Source organism: Calidris pugnax, unplaced genomic scaffold (genome assembly GCF_001431845.1).
Source record: "Calidris pugnax isolate Ruff unplaced genomic scaffold, ASM143184v1 scaffold9, whole genome shotgun sequence".
Classification (NCBI taxonomy): Eukaryota; Metazoa; Chordata; class Aves; order Charadriiformes; family Scolopacidae; genus Calidris; species Calidris pugnax.
The window spans coordinates 1,993,731-2,006,205 of NW_015090778.1; positions in this window are offsets into that span (position 1 = coordinate 1,993,731).

Sequence of the window (12,475 nt, forward strand, 5' to 3'; positions counted from 1 at the left end):
GGCGGCAGCGCTGTTCAGGAAAATATTGCCACTTTCATCCCTTTGTTGCCTAATGTTGGGCAACATGGAGCCCAAAATTACCTTAATCCATCAACAGCTGTAGGCTTGGAGACAACAGCTCACTTTTTGACTATGGAAACTGTCCACCTTCTGCCCAGTCTGTCCGTTTTCTCCTCTCTTCTTAAAATAGAATAGCACAGAAGGCACTGGCGCGTATGTGCAGCTGCACAGGTAGGTCTGCATTGCCGTGCCACTTTGTGAAGAGCTCAGGGGAAAGCTTTTTGGTATTGAGTGGTGCTCCTCTGTGTGCACATAAAATAGGGTATTCAGGACTCTCAGTAACTTGCAGTGTGATTTGATTCTGAACTACGTGGAACACTATCTGTACCACCCCAGCAGTCTAACAGGATATAAAAGTAAATTTAAATTTAATGTATTTTTAAGCTCCTTTGCTCAGCTAAATGATGGAAAGGGGCTGTTTTTATATAAAAGGGATCTGGCCTTTTGAGTTTTCATCTCTACGAAGTTGCAATTTTTCCTTACTCATGAAATTGCATTTTCTGAATCTGCATGAAAAATGGCAGAGAGGAGCTGCACACAGATCAGATTGTGCTGGCAAACTATTTTTTCTTTTAAATGACATTCTCTAGCCTACTTCTTCAAGGGTGTGAATCCTTTTTCAGTCATACTGGTCTGACAGCAGCTTCGTCAGAATTAAGTCTTAATCTATGTGTTCAGCTGGTGAAAACTGGTTCCTTGCTTTGATTAAGGAAGTGTTGCCTTTTTCTCTTTGACGTGCACTTACTGACACGTCAAGAAGAACGGAAAAACACTGATGTCTCTGCCCTGCAGTTCAGGCTCATTGTCATGCTCTGCTGTTAAGATTCACCCATTCATAAGTGAGAAATTCGGGAAGGCTGCAGAGTCTCACATGCTTCTTTCTGAAGTTTTGCTTGTGCTTGAGCATGGTCCTGGCTCAGCTGTTGGTGCATGTTTGCTGTAGAGCTGCTGACCTCTAAGCAAAGGGTAAGTCAGTTGAAACAGTTCATGTCACAGCCTTAACTTGTCCTTCCTTACAGCAAGGTCTGTATTACCATATAATCTTAGCCATGGCCAGCTGAGATGATGCTGTTCTCAAATGTAAGCATGGCCACAGAAGGATCTTAACCTAACCCCTGAGATGAAAGTTTTAATTCTGTATCTTCTACCCATAGCTTCAGTACCTCAAGAGGTGCTCTGGAAAGAGATTTCTGGGGAATGCTTAGGATGATCATGTAGCTGACATTCCTGTTTTCAAGCTGAGCCCTTCTTCACATAGTACAAATGGATACTCTCCATCTTGTCAATGAGATGAAACATTAATTTCATTTGACTTGTCAGTTTTAAAGAACTTCTGTTGAAAATTATCCCTCTGTTCAGGCTAAACTCCAACTTCTTACTTCTACCTATTTTTAAATTAATTTGCAGTTATAACTGTGTATTGATGACCCTCACATCCTGTTGTAAACTGCTGTGAAACTCCCTTTCATAGGAGGCTGCAATTCAACCTTTTTCAGGTAGTGCATAGTTTTATAAATGCTTTGGGCTGGTGCAGCTGTGTAAACTAGGATTTTTGCCTCTGCATCTTTAACAGAGTTTCTTTATTTATTGCTAATTCTGGGCACATAACATAAATATACTGTTGCTTTTAGTGAGATGTGGACTGTGGATTTCAGATTGACATAGCTTTCTCTCCTGGCCCCTCAAGGTCCTGTAGTTTTGTAAACAACTCAATTTCAGTCTGAACTTCTCTGTAAAATGAAAATAAATGAAACCAGTTTCCCACCTGGTTTTGTTTATGATGTTTGTTGAAATTCCCAGGAGGTTGTACATAGCTGGTCAGAAATACACTATCAGGTGGTCCAGTCTCGTCCATTAAGATCAATTTTTTTTTTTTCCTCCTTTGGGGTGGTGGGGGGAAGGGGAAACCGATGAGAGAGGGAGAGAGATTTACTGTGGCTGGCAGGAAGGAGATTTACTTCTCTTCCATGACAGCTCACATTTTCCTCTATGTTCTTCCAAGACTGTGTTCAAAGTTCTTCTATTTTGGACTAATCAAGATTTGGTAGCTAGAGCAAAGCTCGACTATCATGTAAGATGCCAAATGCTTTCAAATTCATTGATCTCAGTGGAACGTGAGGGAGCTCAGCCATCAGCACTAGCATTTCAGTTCTTAAACATTTTCAGGCTTTAAAATGGGCTATTAATCTTGGCTCTGGCAAAGCATCCAAGGACGTCAGCAGTGTGTGATATGTCCCATAAAGTGCAACTTCTAGGAATCCTTTTTTTAATGTGTACAGTGCTTCAAGGCTCGTGTTCTGTTTGCATTTAGTCTAACGACGTCTCAGAATGTGTTATTTAGAGCACATTTCAAAAAGGATTTTGTTAGCATACAGCCAGTGTCTGGGCTAATGCGATTACCTTGAATCAAAATGCAGCTGGACTCTGACATGTAGAAGAGTTCAGTGCTTTTTATAGGGAATATTTGGTCTGAAATAAACAAAACCTGTGTTTAGCAAAATCTCACTCTTTATAGTTTATACCTTAATTTGATTTGTTTACATAAAAAAACTTGCAATCCTTATCAGTCTACATGAATTTTAAAAAGTACTTTTAGGTGAAAAAATGGCAGGGACCCAGTGTTCTTCATTTGGTCTTCTCTAGCAAACCTAATCAATGACAGAGCTTATGGATCCTGGGCAATACATGACCCTGTAATAGCAAAGGGATGTGGCATGACACGTGCACAGGAAGGTTGTTTTTCAAAGCAGCAGACTGCACTTTCAAATCCTAAGGGTTTCAAAAATGCAATAACAATGGGAATTGTGCTTTTTAGTGTGCTGCACGTTCCCGGTCCACGTGAAGCCAATTTGGCTGATGTCGTGATGCACTACTTTGTAAGAAGCGTAGTTGCTCTGCAATTACTTCTCTTCAGGCTTGTGCCAAGGATTAACCCGTGGGTGAGGGCCAAAGGGTGTTGCCCATTAAAGTCAGTAGAGAGACTTGCATCGACTTCAGCAGCTCCTGGATCAGAGCTGAGAATCATGATCTGAATGCAGCTCTGAGCCTGCCTTGGGTTTTCGGCGTGACCTGGAGGAATATCACTTTCCTCTCACTTCACTTGACTCTGGGCAAAGCTGTTACTCTCTCTGTGCCTCACGAAGAAAAGGAGGCTTAAAAAATCATTAGTATTTTGAAAGCACTTATTCTAGAGAGGGGGGCTGTAGTAGCAGAGCGGTAAATCCTGCTCTATTGGAGCTGTCCAAATATTATTGCTTGTATTGAAAGAAAGCTCTTAAATGAAGGCTGGTGTTCAGAAGCCAGTGCAGCCCAAGCGTCATCACAACATCACTGATCTTCTGCTGGAAACGTGGAGCTTGTCAGCTGACTTAAGTGTGCTTTCACACAAACACGAGTGATGAACTTCAAGCTTCTAGTTTAACTATTTGTGTCTCTGAAGGAACACATCTGTTTCTGTTTTATGGGTGTTCTCATCCCTCTTTTTAAATGATGCTGCATTTTGTTCAAGGTAGGTCTAGAATTTAATAACCCTGGAAAGCATTTTTTTGGATTTAAAAATAGATGTCACAGCCTAGTCCCTGTAAAAGTCCCCATTCTGTCACAGTGAAAAGACGGTTTTTCTTTCCTGCAGAGATAGAGGTATATGTATAAAATTGGGAGCAATTAAAGCTTTTGTTGACTTGATTCAGAAACTGTTAAAGATGTGCAGATTTTTTTTTCATCAGCTCCTGTTGGTCTTTGGTTCAAGCCCTTCTGTGGTTAAGTATTTTTCAAGGTAGTGTTCTATGGGAAGATCTTATTCACAATTATTGGAACATGGATTTCTATTTCAGCTTTTCAGCTGCAAATTCAAAGCAGAAATTAATAGAAAAATATGGCAGGATGATGTGAATTTGTTACTACAAAATATTTGTATCTTTCCATGTGAAGTCTGTACATAGCTGTATATTCTCCATATAACGAAATCAAAGTAGAAAGCTTCAGGCTTTTTTGGCAAATTTTGGAATAATTTACTTCTAATCAGAGTTTGGCACTTTAGGCTTGGAGCAGCTGCATTTCTAGCAGCTCTAGCAGTTAAACCTTTTTAAATTTCTTTTTTTTTTCTGCTTTAAAATAAATGTTAAACGCTCCAATCCTGTTCTGCTCATAATGAAATGGACCTACCTGTAAGACAATATTCTGGAAACGAGTTGTCGGTTTAGAGCAGATTCATATTAGCTTGCTTGTGATGTAGGGAAACGGGAAAAGAACCTCCTTCCCTTTGAAATCCTTCAAACTTAGTTCTACAACTCTGCCTTGTGGCCAAATGCATTTTGTGTCTCATCTGTTCCCTGCTGCAAATCACAGCTCTAAAGATCTCTTGGTCTTTGGACAGGGAAGGAAGGTCTTGCGAGCCCAGGTTAAATACTGGGGAGCATCACTCCACAACAGGAGACCATTGTGTGCCAGAAACTGTCTGTAGGTAAGCGCTTCAGCTCCTGCAACAGAATCAAAGGTTCCCAAAACACCCCTTGGTTACTTGATTGCCACTGAACCAGCTGGGTATACTCATGGGCATCCTAACTGAAATGCTCCAGTGCTCCTTTTGAGCTTTTGCAACACCAAATCATTGTAGAAAGCTGATCAAGAGGGTCAGAATTAATTATTTAAAAAAATAATTATAAATCCAACCATCAAAAAACCAAGCCAACAGACCAACACTACCGATGAGCTCTCAAATGAGATAAATATTTGGTCAGCTGGATATGTAGAGACCAATGTCTCACACATGTTTGCATATGCAGGACAGGCTGCAGCAGGGAGTGCTGCATTTAGCCAGATGTTTGACCTGTGGTGTGTGCATGGAAACATTTGAGCATATGAGTAAGTTATCATTTTGCACTGGGACCACTTAAACTTGAAATTTCCAATGACAAATTGAAGAATACTTCTTTTTAAGTTGCAGCGCAGTAATGGGAGTTAGGATTTATAAGCCCTGCCAAATTCAATAAACTTGTGTTATAGCCTTTTAAAATTGTTATATCGAACGCTGCTTATAAAGAGCCATCTTCCTTCTATTGTTTCATAATTTATTCAGTGTTTTCTTAACTGGCCCATCAGCAGAACAGTAAAAATGCCACTGAGTAAACTTTGTTTAATGGTGACCAATTTTTGTCTATGTTACAATAATGTCTGTGGGAAGAAACAATTACCTTGAGATTTGCTGTCAAAGCGGTAAGTGCATTTTCTTTCCAGTTCATTTAGAAGGGACATCACTTTCAAGATTTCTCTTGTTCTCTTTGTGGGGTTGTTTCCTCTTCTGCACATTTGGATGTTTTGCTACGCACACTGGAAAGTACTGGTTCAGTCCTGAATCCAGAATTCATAATTTTTTTTGCTGTCCTCTGTGTGGGGTCGATCTTCAGTGATGCATTATCAGTACAGCTCTGACTCATTGCTCGGATGTTTACTGAACCCCCCTAAAACAGAACAAACCTTCCAGTGATACTATTAATGCTATTTTTCTACTGGGTTTGCTGTGTGAACCGACATCAATTGCTGTTTGCTTTGCTACATTTCTATCTTTAATTGCAGCACAGAGACTGTCAAAGCTATGATCTGTTTCCCTTCCATACCTGTTCAGAGTGTTAGGGATGGAAGTGTTCCTGAGTTTTGGCCACTGCATGTTGCAAGCATTTATCGTTGTTGCTACAATAATGTAAGAAGGCAGTTAGAAATGTTCATGGTGGCCTGAAACTTCTCAAATGCCTTGCAATTCTTCCTTTTAGTGAGTGATGGCCAGTCCCTGGTATGTTTGCTAGGATGAGAGCATTCAGAGGGACTCACAGAATCACTACTGAAGTCTGTAAAATCTCCTTTCCTCAAAGAGGAGAGGAACACGTTTCACTGCCTAACAGCACATACAGGGACTGTCTGTAGGGAAGATTCAAATACATGAACAGAAAATAGTTCTCAGAGTTGTTTGCGGGGGGACGGGGTCAGGGTTTTGGGCAGCACCCATGTGTGCTGTGGGTATCTGTAAGCAACATAGAGCCTCTTGATTTGTATGGTCTAATCCAAGATGTGCTTCCTTTACTGTTTGTGGTGCTTTCATCCTCAGAAATGGCTCCCAATCTCAATGCCCCTATTGTACACTGAAAGGATAAAAATCTAAATTGACCCCAGGGATTCAAGGTGTTTCCAATCTGAAGATTAGGCTGCTAAACAACCCTAGGTTATGAATAGCCTAAAATCTTTCCTTCAGGCTCTAAGAGAAGGGTTGAGGCATAATCAGAGTAGTCGGCTCCATATATCACATTACTCTTCTTGGATGCCAGAATTCTGTTACAAAAAGCATATTTGGAATTCATAAATTGTTCTGTGCTCTTCTCCAGCATGCTGGCCATTAACCACTGCAGGGATTAAACAGCTACCATTATGTAGGCAGCATCATGTTTATAACAAATTGCTTCCTTATAGCCCACCTGCTGCTTTCAGTAATTTGAAAGCACAGTAAGTTAGGCCTCGAAAGTTGTATTTTGGAAGATGACGGGGGTTTAAATAAAAGGTTTTAAATTACCAGGCCTCAAATAGCTACCTAGAGAGGCAGTGTCTAGCATCTGGACTGTTACTGAATTACTGCAAGTCTCTTAATCAGCAAGGGAGCCCCTAAACTGAATGGCTGGTGGGAGTGAAACCTGACACTAAATGGACAGCAATGTAAGAAAGCTTTGTGAGCAACTCCCAGAGGAGTTGGATGAATAAGTACATCTTCAGGGAAAGAAAACCAAAGTTGCCTTTTAGGATAAAAAAGCACATTCCCTGCAATGTGTTTCCTCTTGTTTTTGTTTTTTGGTGGGTTTGTTTTCCTCATGCGGTTTTTGAATGCCTCCAGACCAGATCTTTTGGTGCTATAAATTGATGTAGCTCCTTTGGCTTCAATAGGGTTATGTTGATTTACTCCAGCTGAGTATCTGCTGTGTGAGTCTATTCTCATACTGCTGGAGTTAGCAAGTTCAAGCCCACATTTTGAGTACTTCATGCATGCACAAGAAATTAATCATAGCAATGATGTGCGCAAAGTATGTGTGAACATTTTTCCACAGGCGGTTCTCAAAATCCCTGCCTCTGCTATCTCCATTTAATGTTGACCCTGTCTCTTCTCTCAGTCGTGCAGGTTTTCCACTGGTGTAAGTCCACTGACTTCAATAGGTTTGCTCCAGCTTAACACCTGTCTGTAAAAAAAGTAGTGTTAAATCTTGCCTGTAACGTTAAATCTCCTTTCTCCATGTAAAGCATCATATCCCCAAGGCTTCTAGTTTTGGAATTATTATCCCATTCCATTTAATGTAGTAATGAGTGATGAACTGTATAGCTCCCACCCAACACCTACTGAAGAATGTTTCACAGTGACTCTGTGGATATTGGATAAGCTCAGATTTTTTCAGGAGTGGTTTCGCATTGCCTATTGCTAACTTCATCTGTGTGTGTTGTCTCGTCGGTTGGCTGAGACATAGTGGGCTTGGAGGGGAGGGGATCTTGCTTAAACATTTGTACTTTATTTTTATGATGTATTGAACCATCACACTGACAGGGCAGAGAGCTGTATCTCACAGTTGATACAGGGGAGACAAGATGTTATCGCCTGAAGTCAGCAGTGACCACCCAAGCAGGGTCAGGGACCTGAGGAGAACCTGCTGGTGTGTTTCAGGGCTAGGATTGTCAAACAGGTCCCAGAGCATTGCACCTCAGTGTCAGTGCAAACTGGTTCTTAATTTCCTCCACCCTTTCCTATTTCTCTTAAATACCTAGTGTAGTAGATCTTAGCTCTGATCTGCTTTTCCAAAACGGTGGCAGAGGTCTGATGTGAGCAGCTTTCCATTTGTTCCCACTGAGCAGAATGAAGGTGGTTTCCCTGTGCTATCAGTGCTTTCTTAGTGTAGAGTTTCTGTATTTCAGGAGGTGGTAGGGCAAAGACCTGTGGTCACTTGAATTTTGTGCACTCTTTTGCCCTCTCCTCAGTGCTCCGTGCTTGAAGCTACTGAGCAAGAACGTTCTCAGCCTGGAGACAGCCTCTCTGTGCACCCGTGTCCTCGCTGGAGCATGCAGGATCAAAATTTTGACATACAGCACACCCCCTTCTCAAACAGCTGTTCCCCTAATCCAAAGATCCAAATCTTCCTGGGTGATAAACTCTAATATTGTCTCAGTCATGAAAACACCACAGGGAAGAGACCAATGAAATCACTGTTAAGTGGATGTGTTGAAGAAAGGCAAAGAGCACAGCAGGGACTTGAGGGGGAAGTGTGAGCAAAGGGAGGTCTCTTCCTCCACCTGTCCTTGCATGACACAGGAGAGAGACCTTCGGGAAGTCTGAAGCTTCTTTCCTGTGCTGTATTTCGCTTCAGTTTTCTCTGTAGCAAAGCTTGGGAGGAGTTACCTCACCTCATTTAACAGCCCTGGCGCTGGAAGGTGCTAATTCCTGGCAGCTTCCTTTGACTTTCGAGTAGAAGAGAAATCTGTGTTCAGATGAAATGTGCAAGGAACCTTAGGGCCTGGCAGGTGGAGAGTCCCAAAAAGAAAAACTAGAGCTGCCAAAGGAATGTTTGTCTCCCTTGAAATGCTCCACAATGGAATATTTGTTTCAGTTCTGATACCTGAGGTATTTTAAATTGACATGGCTTAATTTAAACCTTCCTGCTGTATGCACATTTATATGTTTGCACGGATCAGCAATGCACGCAGCTGCATGTTTGCACACATAACTACTTTGGCCAGCTGTTTAGGGCACCACGCTGCCAGCTATATTGATTTATTTAATTCTTCCATTGGCTGCTGAGTAATGTGTGCCAAATGCAGAACTTGGACCCGCTTTATGAAAATAATATAAACCAATGTCACTGCCCTGTAAAAAGGACATTCTTCTCTTTTTGCTAGAGGAAGATTCATGGTGCTGTATTTGTGCACTGGTTTGCATGGCATCTTTCATTTTATTTTCTTGTCTGAGTTGGAACTGATGGACCTGATAATATGAATAAACAAGTTAACATTTTTACCCCATATGAAGTAAAAACCTTAAAATCTTTGCAAGTCAAAGGTGTTCTTTAAAGTGCGAGAAGCAGAAGTGTACGTATGGTTTGTAGTCGGGTTGTCTCCATTCCATCAGTGACAGGAGTAACAGGAGCTGAAAACACTGTGGTTACTGAGAATTGCATTTAGCCTATGATTTCTTTAAAATAGTAACATGCCCACCTATTGAAGAATTAAAATATAAATACTTCAGCTACATTAGATTGTTATTTTGAAGATCTGTGTATGCAAGGACTCATTGTTCAATCTCTATGCAAAAAAAATCTCAGTAACTTCATTCCTAATATAACAAAGTTAAATTACATTTTCTGCAATCCTAGTCATTGTGTGTCATCTTAATTGGGGAAGTTCTGTACTTGCTGTTTCTTTTTACTGAAGCCCTTACCATTATGCTGAAGAAGAACCCTAATACCGTTGTGTAAATAGTCTTTTCTTCCTCTCCTGGGTAAATAGTCTTCCTGCCATCTCATTGCCACCTCAGTCATCTGTTCTCGGAATTTCCTCATCCTGGCTATGGGACTGCAGCTGCAGTTTATAGAGTTCAATTTAATTTTCTTTTGCAGATCTCTCCTAAGAACTGAGTTGGGCGTTTGTTCCTCCAGCTGTCTGACATCTATTTAAGAAGACAGGAGTTTGCTTCCTCTAACCAAAGCTGTTTGAAGCTGTGTAAGGGATATTTGGTACTGAAGTTACAGACTTAATATTATGTAAAAATGTGCTTGTGTCATATGTCTAACATGCGTGAGCAGCTCTGCCCTCCCGTGGATAGAAAGAGAACTCAGCTACGTGCCCAGTCCCAGCCGATGCATCAGAAATGTTGTTTTCACTCGAGAGTCCGGTTTATGGGGCAGGAGAATCTGAATCCTGGTTTTCCCTGGTGTTAAACATTTCTTCACCGTAGCATGAAGCATCAAGACAACCTTGTGGTTTGCTAGAGCAGTTTTCTTTCTTGAATCTTGGTCCTGTTTTCGTTCCCTTCAGTTTTTTTCATCCTTCCCCATCTCTTCTGAGACAGGGACACTGTGCCTGCTCTCACCAAGTCAGTATTTCCTTCTGTGAAACAGTTTCTCGGAGCCGGTGCCGTGCTCACTGGGACGCGTAACGCTCTTTGAAAGAGGTGATGTTGCACCATGTGGATGTGCGTCACTGTTTAGGTGCACTGAATTTGAAGTGATGTGTACTAGCCTATCAAAGCATACTTGTTTCTTGTCACAACATATGAATATGATTTATTTTCAGTTCTAATCAGCCACTTAATTAACTAATTTTAACCTGTCTCCGTCTGCCCTTGCTTTTTCTGTGATTAGTAGTATTTTCTCTTTATTTCTTTGCTTCCCTCTCATCCCTTACAACTTCTTGGGAGGCGCCAAGGAAATTTTGAATAACTTTCATTTCTCTGGGAGGAAAACCATGATTAAAAATAGTGTTAGATGATGTTCTAGCCCAGGTGAGCAGCACCATCCAGCTATACTGGTGCTGCTGCCAGTGTCCAGAGGGCGAGGAGAGGAGGGGAGGATTCATTGAGGAGGGGTGTACAGTTTTTTCCATCATCCTGCCAGGCTTCCTCCAAAAGAGCCAAGATTGCTGACATGAGCAGAAGCTTGACCTGCAGCAGCAGTGCCAAGTAATGCCGGCAATGTGTTTTACACAAGGGTGTGCTAACCTCGGCATTTTTCCCGAGCTAGATCATTCCCACAAAAAGAACTCTCTCTCCTCTCAAACATAGACCGCAGCAGAGAGCTTGGTTTGCAAGCTCTGATTTGATCAAACACGCCCAGCAGAAGACAAAATGGAATTGCAGCTTTGCAACTTTAAAACTTGTCCATTTCCTTTCAAGCCACATAAATCAAAAATGGTAGACTCTTCCTGCTCAGAGGTGCTCAAGTTGCATGTGATAAATTTTGCATGGCAGGAAGAACGCGCTGTGTCAGTGTGTCATTAGATTTGATAATTCACAGATCAGACTCAACAAAAATATTTATTGCCTGGATTTACTTGTCATGAAATTGCCTTAAAATATGGGTGGAAAAAATATCAAGGCAAAAAAAAATAAAAGGAAAATGCATTATTGGATTAACAGAATAAAAAGTCTTTTAGAATTGGTATTTTATAACCCTTATTTATGTAGGTAGATTCAGTTTCTTTTAAATTAGTTTATATATAAATCAATGAACTATATACCTTTACCCAGAAGGATGCTCTCAGGAATTCCTTCTCGTGGCAGTGGAAATGAATGACTTGGAGGAGGCGGCTGTAAGGATTTGCAATGTCCTGTCTCGTTACACTGTTGGCTTTTTGTGAGGCTGTATCAAAGTACAGAATTTAACAGTGAATATATTTTTGAATTTGATAATATTTAGTAATTTTAAAAAAGAATGTGAATAAAAGATGCTGCAATAATTAGGATAGAAATTGAGATATTCTTATGATTAAGATTTATGACTTCTTTTTAGTGGCTTTTTTTTTTCTTTCTTAAATTAGGTAGTCGTATTGTTATTAATATTTAATTTAGAAAGGTCCTATTGTACGAGCAACTGCCAAAACTTTATTCAGGACATTCCAAGAAATCAATTTATTTTCAATCTTAAATTCAGCTCATAAGGTGAGACGTATTAGAGATGCTCTACACTGCAAATGAGGCAGCGCTATTAATTTGATCATTTGAGTATATATAAAAATGTATGTAAGGCTTAGGTAATAATAACAGTACTCTTTTATCTCCAAGGCACTTCTCTCAAGAACACTTTCTGTATTTTATTAAGTGCCTCTGTGAAGCTGGAGCTTAACCCCTTTCTAAATATGATCCTTATGCCAAGTACCACCTTGGCACGGAGAACCCGGGTTTGGTTTCTGATCCCGTGGCACAGATCTTTGTGACTGTCGGCAAATCACTTCATCTTTCTGTGCCTCACATTTGGAACACGGGGTAAAGGCATTTCATGTTATAACTGTGTGGTGAGAAGCAGTTAAGGAACTGGAGAGCCAGAGGTGCAGTGATGAGTAATTTAAAGTATTTTGGCAGAGTGGTGAGCTACAGCTTTTCTCAAGACTCATCCTGAAGACCACTTTTAGTAAACTCCTGCAGTAATGTGCTGGTGGACATTAGTATATATGCTGACTCAGCACCCTGAGCCAAGTGGAGAGGTTTGGTTTTTTAGGAATTGGTAGTTCTGGGGTTGGTTTTTTTTGGGGGGTGAGGGTGGTGTAGACTCAGTACTTAAACAAACAAGCAAAGACATCTGCTGGGGTTCAACTCCTGACCATATTTTTTCTACCAAAACAAACAAATCCCTAAAATGCTTCATTTTAGCAAAGTCCTTTTTAAAAATCATTTATTTATGCCTAA